Here is a 16,074-nt window from a genome sequence, read left to right as displayed (position 1 = left end):
CTGGAGACTGGAGACTGGATTTTACTGGAGACTGGAGACTGGATTTTGCTGGAGACTGGAGTCTGGAGACTAGATTTTACTGGATTTTACTGGAGACTGGAGACTTGATTTTACTGGAGACTGGATTTTACTAGAGACTGGATTTTAGTGGAGACTGGATTTTACTGGAGACTAGATTTAACTCGAGACTGGATTTTACTCGAGACTGGATTTTACTGGAGACTGGATACTGAAGACTGGAGACTAGAGACTGGAGACTGGATTTTACTGGAGACTGGAGACTGGAGACTGGCTTTTACTGGAGACTGGAGACTGGATTTTACAGGAGTTGCAGACTGGAGACTGGAGACTGGATTTTACTGGAGACTGGAGACTGAAAACTGGATTTTACTGGAGACTGGAGACTGGAGACTTGAGACTGGAGACTGAATTTTACTGGAGGCTGGAGACTGGATTTTATTGGAGACTGGAGACTGGAATTTACTGGAGACAGGATTTTACTGGAGATTGGAGACTGGAGACTGGATTTTACTGGAGACTGGAGACTGGATTTTACTGGAGACTGGAGACTGGATTTTACTGGAGAGTGAAGACTGGAGACTGGATTTTACTGGTGAGTAGAGTCTGGATTTTACTGGAGACTAGAGACTGGATTTTACTGGAGACTGGAGACTGGATTTAACTGGAGCCTGGAGACTGGATTTTACTGGAGACTGGATTTTACTGGAGACTGGAGACTAGAGACTGGATTTTACTGGAGACTGGAGACTGGAGGCTGGATTTTACTGGAGACTGGAAACTAGAGACTGGAGACTGGATTTTACTAGAGACTGGAGACTGGAGACTGGATTTTACTGGAGACTGGATTTTACTGGAGACTGGATTTTACTAGAGACTGGATTTTAGTGGAGACTGGATTTTACTGGAGACTGGATTTTATTGGAGGCTGGATTTTACTGGAGACTAGATTTTACTGGAGACCGGAGACTGGATTTTACTGGAGACTGGAGACTGGATTTAACTGGAGACTGTATTTTACTGGAGATTGGAGACTGGAGACTGGATTTTACTGGAGACTGGATTTTACTGGAGACTGGAGACTGGATTTTACTGGAGACTGGATTTTACTGGAACTGGATTTTACTGGAGACTGGATTTTACTGGAGACTGGATTTTACTAGAGACTGGAGAGTGGATTTTACTGGAGACTGGATTTTACTGGAGACTGGAGACTGGATTTTACTGGAGTTGGAGACTGGAGACTGGAGAGTGGATTTTACTGGAGACTGGAGACTGAAAACTGGATTTTACTGGAGACTGGAGACTGGAGACTTGAGACTGGAGACTGAATTTTACTGGAGGCTGGAGACTGGATTTTATTGGAGACTGGAGACTGGAATTTACTGGAGACTGGATTTTACTGGAGATTGGAGACTGGATTTTACTGGAAACTGGAGACTGGATTTTACTGGAGACTGGAGACTGGATTTTACTGGAGACTGGAGACTGGATTTTACTGGAGACTGAAGACTGGAGACTGGATTTTACTGGAGACTAGAGACTGGATTTTACTGGAGACTAGAGACTGGATTTTACTGGAGACTGGAGACTGGATTTTACTGGAGGCTGGAGACTGGATTCTACTGGAGACTGGAGACTGGATTTTACTGGAGGCTGGAGACTGGATTCTACTGGAGACTGGATTTTACTGGAGACTGGAGATTGGATTTTACTGGAGACTGGAGACTGGATTTAACTGGAGAGGGGAGACTGGATTTTACTGGAGACTGGAATTTACTGGAGACTGGATTTTACTGGAGACTGGATTTTACTGGAGACTGGATTTTACTGGAGACTGGATTTTACTGGAGACTGGATTTTACTGGAGAGTGGATTTTACTGGAACTGGATTTTACTGGAGACTGGATTTTACTGGAGACTGGATTTTACTGGAGACTGGAGACTGGATTTTACTGGAGACTGGATTTTACTGGAGACTGGATTTTACTGCAGACCGGATTTTACTGGAGACTGGATTTTACTGGAGACAGGATTTTACTGGAGACTGGATTTTACTGGAAACTGGATTTTACTGGAGACTGGATTTTACTGGAGACTGGATTTTACTCGAGACTGGATTTTACTGGAGACTGGATTTTACTGGAGACTGGATACTGGAGACTGGAGACTAGAGACTGGAGACTGGATTTTACTGGAGACTGGAGACTGAAAACTGGATTTTACTGGAGACTGGAGACTGGAGACTTGAGACTGGAGACTGGATTTTACTGGAGACCGGAGACTGGATTTTACTGGAGACTGGAGACTGAATTTTGCTGGAGACTGGATTTTACTAGAGACTGGAGACTGGATTTTACTGCAGACTGGAGACTGGAGATTGGATTTTACTGGAGACTGGATTTTACTGGAGACTAGATACTGGATATTACTGGAGACTGGAGACTGGATTTTACTGGAGACTGGAGACTGGATTTTACTGGAGACTGGAGACTGGATTTTGCTGGAGACTGGAGACTGGATTTTACTGGAGACTGGAGACTGGATTTTACTGGAGACTGGAGACTGGATTTTGCTGGAGACTGGAGACTGGATTTTACTGGAGACTGGAGACTGGATTTTACTGGAGAGTGGATTTTACTGGAGACTGGATTTTACTGGAGACTGGATTTTACTGGAGACTGGATTTTACTGGAGACTGGATTTTACTGGAGACTGGATTTTACTGGAGACTGGATTGTACTGGAGATTGGATTTTACTGGAGACTGGAGACTGGATTTTGCTGGAGACTGGAGACTGGATTTTACTGGAGACTGGAGACTGGATTTTACTGGAGAGTGGATTTTACTGGAGACTGGATTTTACTGGAGACTGGATTTTACTGGAGACTGGATTTTACTGGAGACTGAATTTTACTCGAGACTGGATTTTACTGGAGACTGGATACTGGAGACTGGAGACTAGAGACTGGAGACTGAATTTTGCTGGAGACTGGATTTTACTAGAGACTGGAGACTGGATTTTACTGCAGACTGGAGACTGGAGATTGGATTTTACTGGAGACTGGATTTTACTGGAGACTAGAGACTGGATATTACTGGAGACTGGAGACTGGATTTTACTGGAGACTGGAGACTGGATTTTACTGGAGACTGGAGACTGGATTTTGCTGGAGACTGGAGACTGGATTTTACTGGAGACTGGAGACTGGATTTTACTGGAGACTGGAGACTGGATTTTACTGGAGACTGGATTTTACTGGAGAGTGGATTTTACTGGAGACTGGATTTTACTGGAGACTGGATTTTACTGGAGACTGGATTTTACTGGAGACTGGATTTTACTGGAGACTGGATTTTACTGGAGACTGGATTTTACTGGAGACTGGATTTTACTGGAGACTGGAGACTAGATTTTACTTGAGACTGGAGACTGGATTTTACTGGAGACTGGAGACTGGATTTTACTGGAGACTGGAGACTGGATTTTACTGGAGACTGGATTTTACTGGAGACTGGAGACTGGATTTTACTGGAGACTGGATTTTACTGGAGACTGGATTTTACTAGAGAGTGGATTTTACTGGAGACTGGATTTTACTGGAGACTGGATTTTACTGGAGAGTGGATTTTACTGGAGACTGGATTTTACTGGAGACTGGATTTTACTGGAGACTGGATTTTACTGGAGACTGGATTTTACTGGAGACTGGATTGTACTGGAGATTGGATTTTACTGGAGACTGGAGACTGGATTTTACTGGAGACTGGAGACTGGATTTTACTGGAGACTGGAGACTGGATTTTACTGGAGAGTGGATTTTACTGGAGACTGGATTTTACTGGAGACTGGATTTTACTGGAGACTGGATTTTACTGGAGACTGGATTTTACAGGAGACTGGATTTTACTCGAGACTGGATTTTACTCGAGACTGGATTTTACTGGAGACTGGATACTGAAGACTGGAGACTAGAGACTGGAGACTGGATTTTACTGGAGACTGGAGACTGGAGACTGGCTTTTACTGGAGACTGGAGACTGGATTTTACTGGAGTTGGAGACTGGAGACTGGAGACTGGATTTTACTGGAGACTGGAGACTGAAAACTGGATTTTACTGGAGACTGGAGACTGGAGACTTGAGACTGGAGACTGAATTTTACTGGAGGCTGGAGACTGGATTTTATTGGAGACTGGAGACTGGAATTTGCTGGAGACAGGATTTTACTGGAGATTGGAGACTGGAGACTGGATTTTACTGGAGACTGGAGACTGGATTTTACTGGAGACTGGAGACTGGATTTTACTGGAGAGTGAAGACTGGAGACTGGATTTTACTGGTGAGTAGAGTCTGGATTTTACTGGAGACTAGAGACTGGATTTTACTGGAGACTGGAGACTGGATTTAACTGGAGCCTGGAGACTGGATTTTACTGGAGACTGGATTTTACTGGAGACTGGAGACTAGAGACTGGATTTTACTGGAGACTGGAGACTGGAGGCTGGATTTTACTGGAGACTGGAAACTAGAGACTGGAGACTGGATTTTACTAGAGACTGGAGACTGGAGACTGGATTTTACTGGAGACTGGATTTTACTGGAGACTGGATTTTACTAGAGACTGGATTTTAGTGGAGACTGGATTTTACTGGAGACTGGATTTTATTGGAGGCTGGATTTTGCTGGAGACTAGATTTTACTGGAGACCGGAGACTGGATTTTACTGGAGACTGGAGACTGGATTTAACTGGAGACTGTATTTTACTGGAGATTGGAGACTGGAGACTGGATTTTACTGGAGACTGGATTTTACTGGAGACTGGAGACTGGATTTTACTGGAGACTGGATTTTACTGGAACTGGATTTTACTGGAGACTGGATTTTACTGGAGACTGGATTTTACTAGAGACTGGAGAGTGGATTTTACTGGAGACTGGATTTTACTGGAGACTGGAGACTGGATTTTACTGGAGACTGGAGACTGGATTTTACTGGAGTTGGAGACTGGAGACTGGATTTTACTGGAGTTGGAGACTGGAGACTGGAGAGTGGATTTTACTGGAGACTGGAGACTGAAAACTGGATTTTACTGGAGACTGGAGACTGGAGACTTGAGACTGGAGACTGAATTTTACTGGAGGCTGGAGACTGGATTTTATTGGAGACTGGAGACTGGAATTTACTGGAGACTGGATTTTACTGGAGATTGGAGACTGGATTTTACTGGAAACTGGAGACTGGATTTTACTGGAGACTGGAGACTGGATTTTACTGGAGACTGGAGACTGGATTTTACTGGAGACTGAAGACTGGAGACTGGATTTTACTGGAGACTAGAGACTGGATTTTACTGGAGACTAGAGACTGGATTTTACTGGAGACTGGAGACTGGATTTTACTGGAGGCTGGAGACTGGATTCTACTGGAGACTGGATTTTACTGGAGACTGGAGATTGGATTTTACTGGAGACTGGAGACTGGAGACTGGATTTAACTGGAGAGGGGAGACTGGATTTTACTGGAGACTGGAATTTACTGGAGACTGGATTTTACTGGAGACTGGATTTTACTGGAGACTGGATTTTACTGGAGACTGGATTTTACTGGAGACTGGATTTTACTGGAGAGTGGATTTTACTGGAACTGGATTTTACTGGAGACTGGATTTTACTGGAGACTGGATTTTACTGGAGACTGGAGACTGGATTTTACTGGAGACTGGATTTTACTGGAGACTGGATTTTACTGCAGACCGGATTTTACTGGAGACTGGATTTTACTGGAGACAGGATTTTACTGGAGACTGGATTTTACTGGAAACTGGATTTTACTGGAGACTGGATTTTACTGGAGACTGGATTTTGCTCGAGACTGGATTTTACTGGAGACTGGATTTTACTGGAGACTGGATACTGGAGACTGGAGACTAGAGACTGGAGACTGGATTTTACTGGAGACTGGAGACTGAAAACTGGATTTTACTGGAGACTGGAGACTGGAGACTTGAGACTGGAGACTGGATTTTACTGGAGACCGGAGACTGGATTTTACTGGAGACTGGAGACTGAATTTTGCTGGAGACTGGATTTTACTAGAGACTGGAGACTGGATTTTACTGCAGACTGGAGACTGGAGATTGGATTTTACTGGAGACTGGATTTTACTGGAGACTAGATACTGGATATTACTGGAGACTGGAGACTGGATTTTACTGGAGACTGGAGACTGGATTTTACTGGAGACTGGAGACTGGATTTTGCTGGAGACTGGAGACTGGATTTTACTGGAGACTGGAGACTGGATTTTACTGGAGACTGGAGACTGGATTTTGCTGGAGACTGGAGACTGGATTTTACTGGAGACTGGAGACTGGATTTTACTGGAGAGTGGATTTTACTGGAGACTGGATTTTACTGGAGACTGGATTTTACTGGAGACTGGATTTTACTGGAGACTGGATTTTACTGGAGACTGGATTTTACTGGAGACTGGATTGTACTGGAGATTGGATTTTACTGGAGACTGGAGACTGGATTTTGCTGGAGACTGGAGACTGGATTTTACTGGAGACTGGAGACTGGATTTTACTGGAGAGTGGATTTTACTGGAGACTGGATTTTACTGGAGACTGGATTTTACTGGAGACTGGATTTTACTGGAGACTGAATTTTACTCGAGACTGGATTTTACTGGAGACTGGATACTGGAGACTGGAGACTAGAGACTGGAGACTGGATTTTACTGGAGACTGGATTTTGCTGGAGACTGGAGACTGGATTTTACTGGAGACTGGAGACTGGATTTTACTGGAGACTGGAGACTGGAGTTTACTGGAGTTGGAGACTCGAGACTGGAGACTGGATTTTACTGGAGACTGGAGACTGAAAACTGGATTTTACTGGAGACTGGAGACTTGAGACTGGAGACTGGATTTTACTGGAGGCTGGAGACTGGATTTTATTGGAGACTGGAGACAGGATTTTACTGGAGACTGGAGACTGGATTTTACTGCAGACTGGAGACTGGACACTGGATTTTACTGGAGACTGGAGACTGGAGACTGGATTTTACTGGAGACTAGAGACTGGATTTTACAGGAGACTAGAGACTGCATTTTACTGGAGACTGGAGACTGGATTTTACTGTAGACTGGAGACTGGATTTTACTGGAGACTGGAGACTGGATTTTACTGGAGACTGGAGACTGGATTTTACTGGAGACTGGAGACTGGATTTTGCTGGAGACTGGAGTCTGGAGACTAGATTTTACTGGATTTTACTGGAGACTGGAGACTTGATTTTACTGGAGACTGGATTTTACTAGAGACTGGATTTTAGTGGAGACTGGATTTTACTGGAGACTAGATTTAACTCGAGACTGGATTTTACTCGAGACTGGATTTTACTGGAGACTGGATACTGAAGACTGGAGACTAGAGACTGGAGACTGGATTTTACTGGAGACTGGAGACTGGAGACTGGCTTTTACTGGAGACTGGAGACTGGATTTTACAGGAGTTGCAGACTGGAGACTGGAGACTGGATTTTACTGGAGACTGGAGACTGAAAACTGGATTTTACTGGAGACTGGAGACTGGAGACTTGAGACTGGAGACTGAATTTTACTGGAGGCTGGAGACTGGATTTTATTGGAGACTGGAGACTGGAATTTACTGGAGACAGGATTTTACTGGAGATTGGAGACTGGAGACTGGATTTTACTGGAGACTGGAGACTGGATTTTACTGGAGACTGGAGACTGGATTTTACTGGAGAGTGAAGACTGGAGACTGGATTTTACTGGTGAGTAGAGTCTGGATTTTACTGGAGACTAGAGACTGGATTTTACTGGAGACTGGAGACTGGATTTAACTGGAGCCTGGAGACTGGATTTTACTGGAGACTGGATTTTACTGGAGACTGGAGACTAGAGACTGGATTTTACTGGAGACTGGAGACTGGAGGCTGGATTTTACTGGAGACTGGAAACTAGAGACTGGAGACTGGATTTTACTAGAGACTGGAGACTGGAGACTGGATTTTACTGGAGACTGGATTTTACTGGAGACTGGATTTTACTAGAGACTGGATTTTAGTGGAGACTGGATTTTACTGGAGACTGGATTTTATTGGAGGCTGGATTTTACTGGAGACTAGATTTTACTGGAGACCGGAGACTGGATTTTACTGGAGACTGGAGACTGGATTTAACTGGAGACTGTATTTTACTGGAGATTGGAGACTGGAGACTGGATTTTACTGGAGACTGGATTTTACTGGAGACTGGAGACTGGATTTTACTGGAGACTGGATTTTACTGGAACTGGATTTTACTGGAGACTGGATTTTACTGGAGACTGGATTTTACTAGAGACTGGAGAGTGGATTTTACTGGAGACTGGATTTTACTGGAGACTGGAGACTGGATTTTACTGGAGTTGGAGACTGGAGACTGGAGAGTGGATTTTACTGGAGACTGGAGACTGAAAACTGGATTTTACTGGAGACTGGAGACTGGAGACTTGAGACTGGAGACTGAATTTTACTGGAGGCTGGAGACTGGATTTTATTGGAGACTGGAGACTGGAATTTACTGGAGACTGGATTTTACTGGAGATTGGAGACTGGATTTTACTGGAAACTGGAGACTGGATTTTACTGGAGACTGGAGACTGGATTTTACTGGAGACTGGAGACTGGATTTTACTGGAGACTGAAGACTGGAGACTGGATTTTACTGGAGACTAGAGACTGGATTTTACTGGAGACTAGAGACTGGATTTTACTGGAGACTGGAGACTGGATTTTACTGGAGGCTGGAGACTGGATTCTACTGGAGACTGGATTTTACTGGAGACTGGAGATTGGATTTTACTGGAGACTGGAGACTGGATTTAACTGGAGAGGGGAGACTGGATTTTACTGGAGACTGGAATTTACTGGAGACTGGATTTTACTGGAGACTGGATTTTACTGGAGACTGGATTTTACTGGAGACTGGATTTTACTGGAGACTGGATTTTACTGGAGAGTGGATTTTACTGGAACTGGATTTTACTGGAGACTGGATTTTACTGGAGACTGGATTTTACTGGAGACTGGAGACTGGATTTTACTGGAGACTGGATTTTACTGGAGACTGGATTTTACTGCAGACCGGATTTTACTGGAGACTGGATTTTACTGGAGACAGGATTTTACTGGAGACTGGATTTTACTGGAAACTGGATTTTACTGGAGACTGGATTTTACTGGAGACTGGATTTTACTCGAGACTGGATTTTACTGGAGACTGGATTTTACTGGAGACTGGATACTGGAGACTGGAGACTAGAGACTGGAGACTGGATTTTACTGGAGACTGGAGACTGAAAACTGGATTTTACTGGAGACTGGAGACTGGAGACTTGAGACTGGAGACTGGATTTTACTGGAGACCGGAGACTGGATTTTACTGGAGACTGGAGACTGAATTTTGCTGGAGACTGGATTTTACTAGAGACTGGAGACTGGATTTTACTGCAGACTGGAGACTGGAGATTGGATTTTACTGGAGACTGGATTTTACTGGAGACTAGATACTGGATATTACTGGAGACTGGAGACTGGATTTTACTGGAGACTGGAGACTGGATTTTACTGGAGACTGGAGACTGGATTTTGCTGGAGACTGGAGACTGGATTTTACTGGAGACTGGAGACTGGATTTTACTGGAGACTGGAGACTGGATTTTGCTGGAGACTGGAGACTGGATTTTACTGGAGACTGGAGACTGGATTTTACTGGAGAGTGGATTTTACTGGAGACTGGATTTTACTGGAGACTGGATTTTACTGGAGACTGGATTTTACTGGAGACTGGATTTTACTGGAGACTGGATTTTACTGGAGACTGGATTGTACTGGAGATTGGATTTTACTGGAGACTGGAGACTGGATTTTGCTGGAGACTGGAGACTGGATTTTACTGGAGACTGGAGACTGGATTTTACTGGAGAGTGGATTTTACTGGAGACTGGATTTTACTGGAGACTGGATTTTACTGGAGACTGGATTTTACTGGAGACTGAATTTTACTCGAGACTGGATTTTACTGGAGACTGGATACTGGAGACTGGAGACTAGAGACTGGAGACTGGATTTTACTGGAGACTGGATTTTGCTGGAGACTGGAGACTGGATTTTACTGGAGACTGGAGACTGGATTTTACTGGAGACTGGAGACTGGAGTTTACTGGAGTTGGAGACTCGAGACTGGAGACTGGATTTTACTGGAGACTGGAGACTGAAAACTGGATTTTACTGGAGACTGGAGACTTGAGACTGGAGACTGGATTTTACTGGAGGCTGGAGACTGGATTTTATTGGAGACTGGAGACTGGATTTTACTGGAGACTGGAGACTGGAGACTGGATTTTACTGGAGACTGGATTTTACTGCAGACTGGAGACTGGACACTGGATTTTACTGGAGACTGGAGACTGGAGACTGGATTTTACTGGAGACTAGAGACTGGATTTTACAGGAGACTAGAGACTGCATTTTACTGGAGACTGGAGACTGGATTTTACTGTAGACTGGAGACTGGATTTTACTGGAGACTGGAGACTGGATTTTACTGGAGACTGGAGACTTGATTTTACTGGAGACTGGATTTTACTAGAGACTGGATTTTAGTGGAGACTGGATTTTACTGGAGACTAGATTTAACTGGAGACTGGATTTTACTGGAGACTGGATTTTACTGGAGACTGGAGACTGGATTTTACTGGAGACTGGAGACTGGAGACTGGGTTTTACTAGAGACTGGGCACTGGAGACTGGATTTTACTGGAGACTGGAGACTGGATTTTACTGGAGACTGGATTTTAATGGAGACTTGAGACCGGACACTGGATTTTACTGGAGACTGGATTTTACTGGAGACCATATTATACTGGAGACTTGATTTTACTGGAGACTGGATTTTACTGGAGAATGGATTTTATTGGAGGCTGGATTTTACTGGAGACTAGATTTTACTGGAGACCGGAGACTGGATTTTACTGGAGACTGGAGACTGGATTTAACTGGAGACTGTATTTTACTGGAGATTGGAGACTGGAGACTGGATTTTACTGGAGACTGGATTTTACTGGAGACTGGAGACTGGATTTTACTGGAGACTGGATTTTACTGGAACTGGATTTTACTGGAGACTGGATTTTACTGGAGACTGGATTTTACTGGAGACTGGAGACTGGAGACTGGATTTTACTGGAGACTGGAGACTGGATTTTACTGGAGTTGGAGACTGGAGACTGGATTTTACTGGAAACTGGAGACTGAAAACTGGATTTTACTGGAGACTGGAGACTGGAGACTTGAGACTGGAGACTGAATTTTACTGGAGGCTGGAGACTGGATTTTATTGGAGACTGGAGACTGGAATTTACTGGAGACAGGATTTTAGTGGAGATTGGAGACTGGATTTTACTGGAAACTGGAGACTGGATTTTACTGGAGACTGGAGACTGGATTTTACTGGAGACTGAAGACTGGAGACTGGATTTTACTGGAGACTAGAGACTGGATTTTACTGGAGACTAGAGACTGGATTTTACTGGAGACTGGAGACTGGATTTTACTGGAGGCTGGAGACTGGATTCTACTCGAGACTGGATTTTAGTGGAGACTGGAGACTGGATTTTACTGGAGACTGGAGACTGGATTTAACTGGAGAGGGGAGACTGGTTTTTTCTGGAGACTGGAATTTACTGGAGACTGGATTTTACTGGAGACTGGATTTTACTGGAGACTGGATTTTACTGGAGACTGGATTTTAAAGGAGACTAGAGACTGCATTTTACTGGAGACTGGAGACTGGATTTTACTGTAGACTGGAGACTGGATTTTACTGGAGACTGGAGACTGGATTTTACTGGAGACTGGATTTTACTGGAGACTGGAGACTGGATTTTGCTGGAGACTGGAGTCTGGAGACTGGATTTTACTGGATTTTACTGGAGACTGGAGACTGGATTTTACTGGATTGTACTCGATTTTACTGGATTTTACTGGAGACTGGAGACTGGATTTTACTGGAGACTGGAGTTTACTGGAGACTGGATTTTACTGGAGACTGGAGACTTGATTTTACTGGAGACTGGATTTTACTAGAGACTGGATTTTAGTGGAGACTGGATTTTACTGGAGACTAGATTTAACTGGAGACTGGATTTTACTGGAGACTGGAGACTGGATTTTGCTAGAGACTGGAGTCTGGAGACTGGATTTTACTGGATTTTACTGGAGACTGGAGACTGGATTTTACTGGATTGTACTCGATTTTACTGGATTTTACTGGAGACTGGAGACTGGATTTTAGTGGAGACTGGATTTTACTGGAGACTGGATTTAACTGGAGACTGGATTTTACTGGAGACTGGAGACTGGATTTTACTGGAGACTGGAGACTGGAGACTGGGTTTTACTAGAGACTGGGCACTGGAGACTGGATTTTACTGGAGACTGGAGACTGGATTTTACTGGAGACTGGATTTTAATAGAGACTTGAGACTGGAGACTGGATTTTACTGGAGACTGGATTTTACTGGAGACCATATTATACTGGAGACTTGATTTTACTGGAGACTGGATTTTACTGGAGACTGGATTTTATTGGAGGCTGGATTTTACTGGAGACTAGATTTTACTGGAGACCGGAGACTGGATTTTACTGGAGACTGGATTTTACTGGAGACTGGGGACTGGAGACTGTATTTTACTGGAGACTGTATTTTACTGGAGATTGGAGACTGGAGACTGGATTTTACTGGAGACTGGATTTTACTGGAGACTGGAGACTGGATTTTACTGGAGACTGGATTTTACTGGGACTGGATTTTACTGGAGACTGGATTTTACTGGAGACTGGATTTTACTAGAGACTGGAGACTGGATTTTACTGGAGACTGGATTTTACTGGAGACTGGAGACTGAAAACTGGATTTTACTGGAGACTGAAGACTGGAGACTTGAGACTGGAGACTGGATTTTACTGGAGACTGGAGACTGAATTCTGCTGGAGACTGGATTTTACTGGAGATTGGAGACTGGAGACCGGATTTTACTGGAGACTGGAGACTGGATTTTACTGCAGACTGGAGACTGGCGATTGGATTTTACTGGAGACTGGATTTTACTGGAGACTAGAGACTGGATATTACTGGAGACTGGAGACTGGATTTTACTGGAGACTGGAGACTGGATTTTACTGGAGACTGGAGACTGGATTTTGCTGGAGACTGGAGACTGGATTTTACTGGAGACCGGAGACTGGATTTTACTGGAGACTGGAGACTGGATTTTACTGGAGACTGGATTTTACTGGAGAGTGGATTTTACTGGAGACTGGAGACTGGATTTTACTGGAGACTGGATTTTACTGGAACTGGATTTTACTGGAGACTGGATTTTACTGGAGACTGGAGACTGAAAACTGGATTTTACTAGAGACTGGAGACTGGAGACTTGAGACTGGATTTTACTGGAGACCGGAGACTGGATTTTACTGGAGACTGGAGACTGAATTTTGCTGGAGACTGGATTTTACTGGAGATTGGAGACTGGAGACTGGATTTTACTGGAGACTGGAGACTGGATTTTACTGCAGACTGGAGACTGGAGATTGGATTTTACTGGAGACTGGAGACTGGATTTTACTGGAGACTGGAGACTGGATTTTACTGGAGACTGGAGACTGGATTTTGCTGGAGACTGGATTTTACTGGAGACTGGAGACTGGATTTTACTGGAGACTGGAGACTGGATTTTACTGGAGACTGGATTTTACTGGAGACTGGATTTTACTGGAGAGTGGATTTTACTGGAGACTGGATTTTACTGGAGAGTGGATTTTACTGGAGACTGGATTTTACTGGAGACTGGATTTTACTGGAGACTGGATTGTACTGGAGATTGGATTTTACTGGAGACTGGAGACTGGATTTTGCTGGAGACTGGAGACTGGATTTTACTGGAGACTGGAGACTGGATTTTACTGGAGAGTGGATTTTACTGGAGACTGGATTTTACTGGAGACTGGATTTTACTGGAGACTGGATTTTACTCGAGACTGGATTTTACTCGAGACTGGATTTTACTGGAGACTGGATACTGGAGACTGGAGACTAGAGACTGGAGACTGGATTTTACTGGAGACTGGATTTTGCTGGAGACTGGAGACTGGATTTTACTGGAGACTGGAGACTGGATTTTACTGGAGACTGGAGACTGGAGTTTACTGGAGTTGGAGACTCGAGACTGGAGACTGGATTTTACTGGAGACTGGAGACTGAAAACTGGATTTTACTGGAGACTGGAGACTTGAGACTGGAGACTGGATTTTACTGGAGGCTGGAGACTGGATTTTATTGGAGACTGGAGACAGGATTTTACTGGAGACTGGAGACTGGATTTTACTGGAGACTGGAGACTGGATTTTACTGGAGACTGGAGACTGGATTTTACTGCAGACTGGAGACTGGACACTGGATTTTACTGGAGACTGGAGACTGGAGACTGGATTTTACTGGAGACTAGAGACTGGATTTTACAGGAGACTAGAGACTGCATTTTACTGGAGACTGGAGACTGGATTTTACTGTAGACTGGAGACTGGATTTTACTGGAGACTGGAGACTGGATTTTACTGGAGACTGGAGACTGGATTTTACTGGAGACTGGAGACTGGATTTTGCTGGAGACTGGAGTCTGGAGACTAGATTTTACTGGATTTTACTGGAGACTGGAGACTGGATTTTACTGGATTGTACTCGATTTTACTGGATTTTACTGGAGACTGGAGACTGGATTTTACTGGAGACTGGATTTTACTGGAGACTGGATTTTACTGGAGACTTGCGACTGGAGACTTGATTTTACTGGAGACTGGATTTTACTAGAGACTGGATTTTAGTGGAGACTGGATTTTACTGGAGACTAGATTTAACTGGAGACTGGATTTTACTGGAGACTGGATTTTACTGGAGACTGGAGACTGGAGACTGGGTTTTACTAGAGACTGGGCACTGGAGACTGGATTTTACTGGAGACTGGAGACTGGATTTTACTGGAGACTGGATTTTAATGGAGACTTGAGACTGGAGACTGGATTTTACTGGAGACTGGATTTTACTGGAGACCATATTATACTGGAGACTTGATTTTAGTGGAGACTGGATTTTACTGGAGACTGGATTTTATTGGAGGCTGGATTTTACTGGAGACTAGATTTTACTGGAGACCGGAGACTGGATTTTACTGGAGACTGGAGACTGGAGACTGGATTTTACTGGAGACTGGGGACTGGAGACTGGATTTTACTGGAGAATGGAGACTGGATTTAACTGGAGACTGTATTTTACTGGAGATTGGAGACTGGAGACTGGATTTTACTCGAGACTGGAGACTGGATTTTACTGGAGACTGGATTTTACTGGAACTGGATTTTACTGGAGACTGGATTTTACTGGAGACTGGATTTTACTAGAGACTGGAGACTGGATTTTACTGGAGACTGGATTTTACTGGAGACTGGAGACTGGAGACTGGATTTTACTGGAGACTGGAGACTGGATTTTACTGGAGTTGGAGACTGGAGACTGGATTTTACTGGAGTTGGAGACTGGAGACTGGAGAGTGGATTTTACTGGAAACTGGAGACTGAAAACTGGATTTTACTGGAGACTGGAGACTGGAGACTTGAGATTGGAGACTGAATTTTACTGGAGGCTGGAGACTGGATTTTATTGGAGACTGGAGACTGGAATTTACTGGAGACAGGATTTTAGTGGAGATTGGAGACTGGATTTTACTGGAAACTGGAGACTGGATTTTACTGGAGACTGGAGACTGGATTTTACTGGAGACTGAAGACTGGAGACTGGATTTTACTGGAGACTAGAGACTGGATTTTACTGGAGACTAGAGACTGGATTTTACTGGAGACTGGAGACTGGATTTTACTGGAGGCTGGAGGCTGGATTCTACTGGAGACTGGATTTTAGTGG

This window comes from Amblyomma mixtum, chromosome 10, assembly GCF_055824585.1.
Source record: "Amblyomma mixtum isolate Tamu chromosome 10, ASM5582458v1, whole genome shotgun sequence".
Lineage (NCBI taxonomy): Eukaryota > Metazoa > Arthropoda > Arachnida > Ixodida > Ixodidae > Amblyomma > Amblyomma mixtum.
This window is presented reverse-complemented; position numbering follows the sequence as displayed.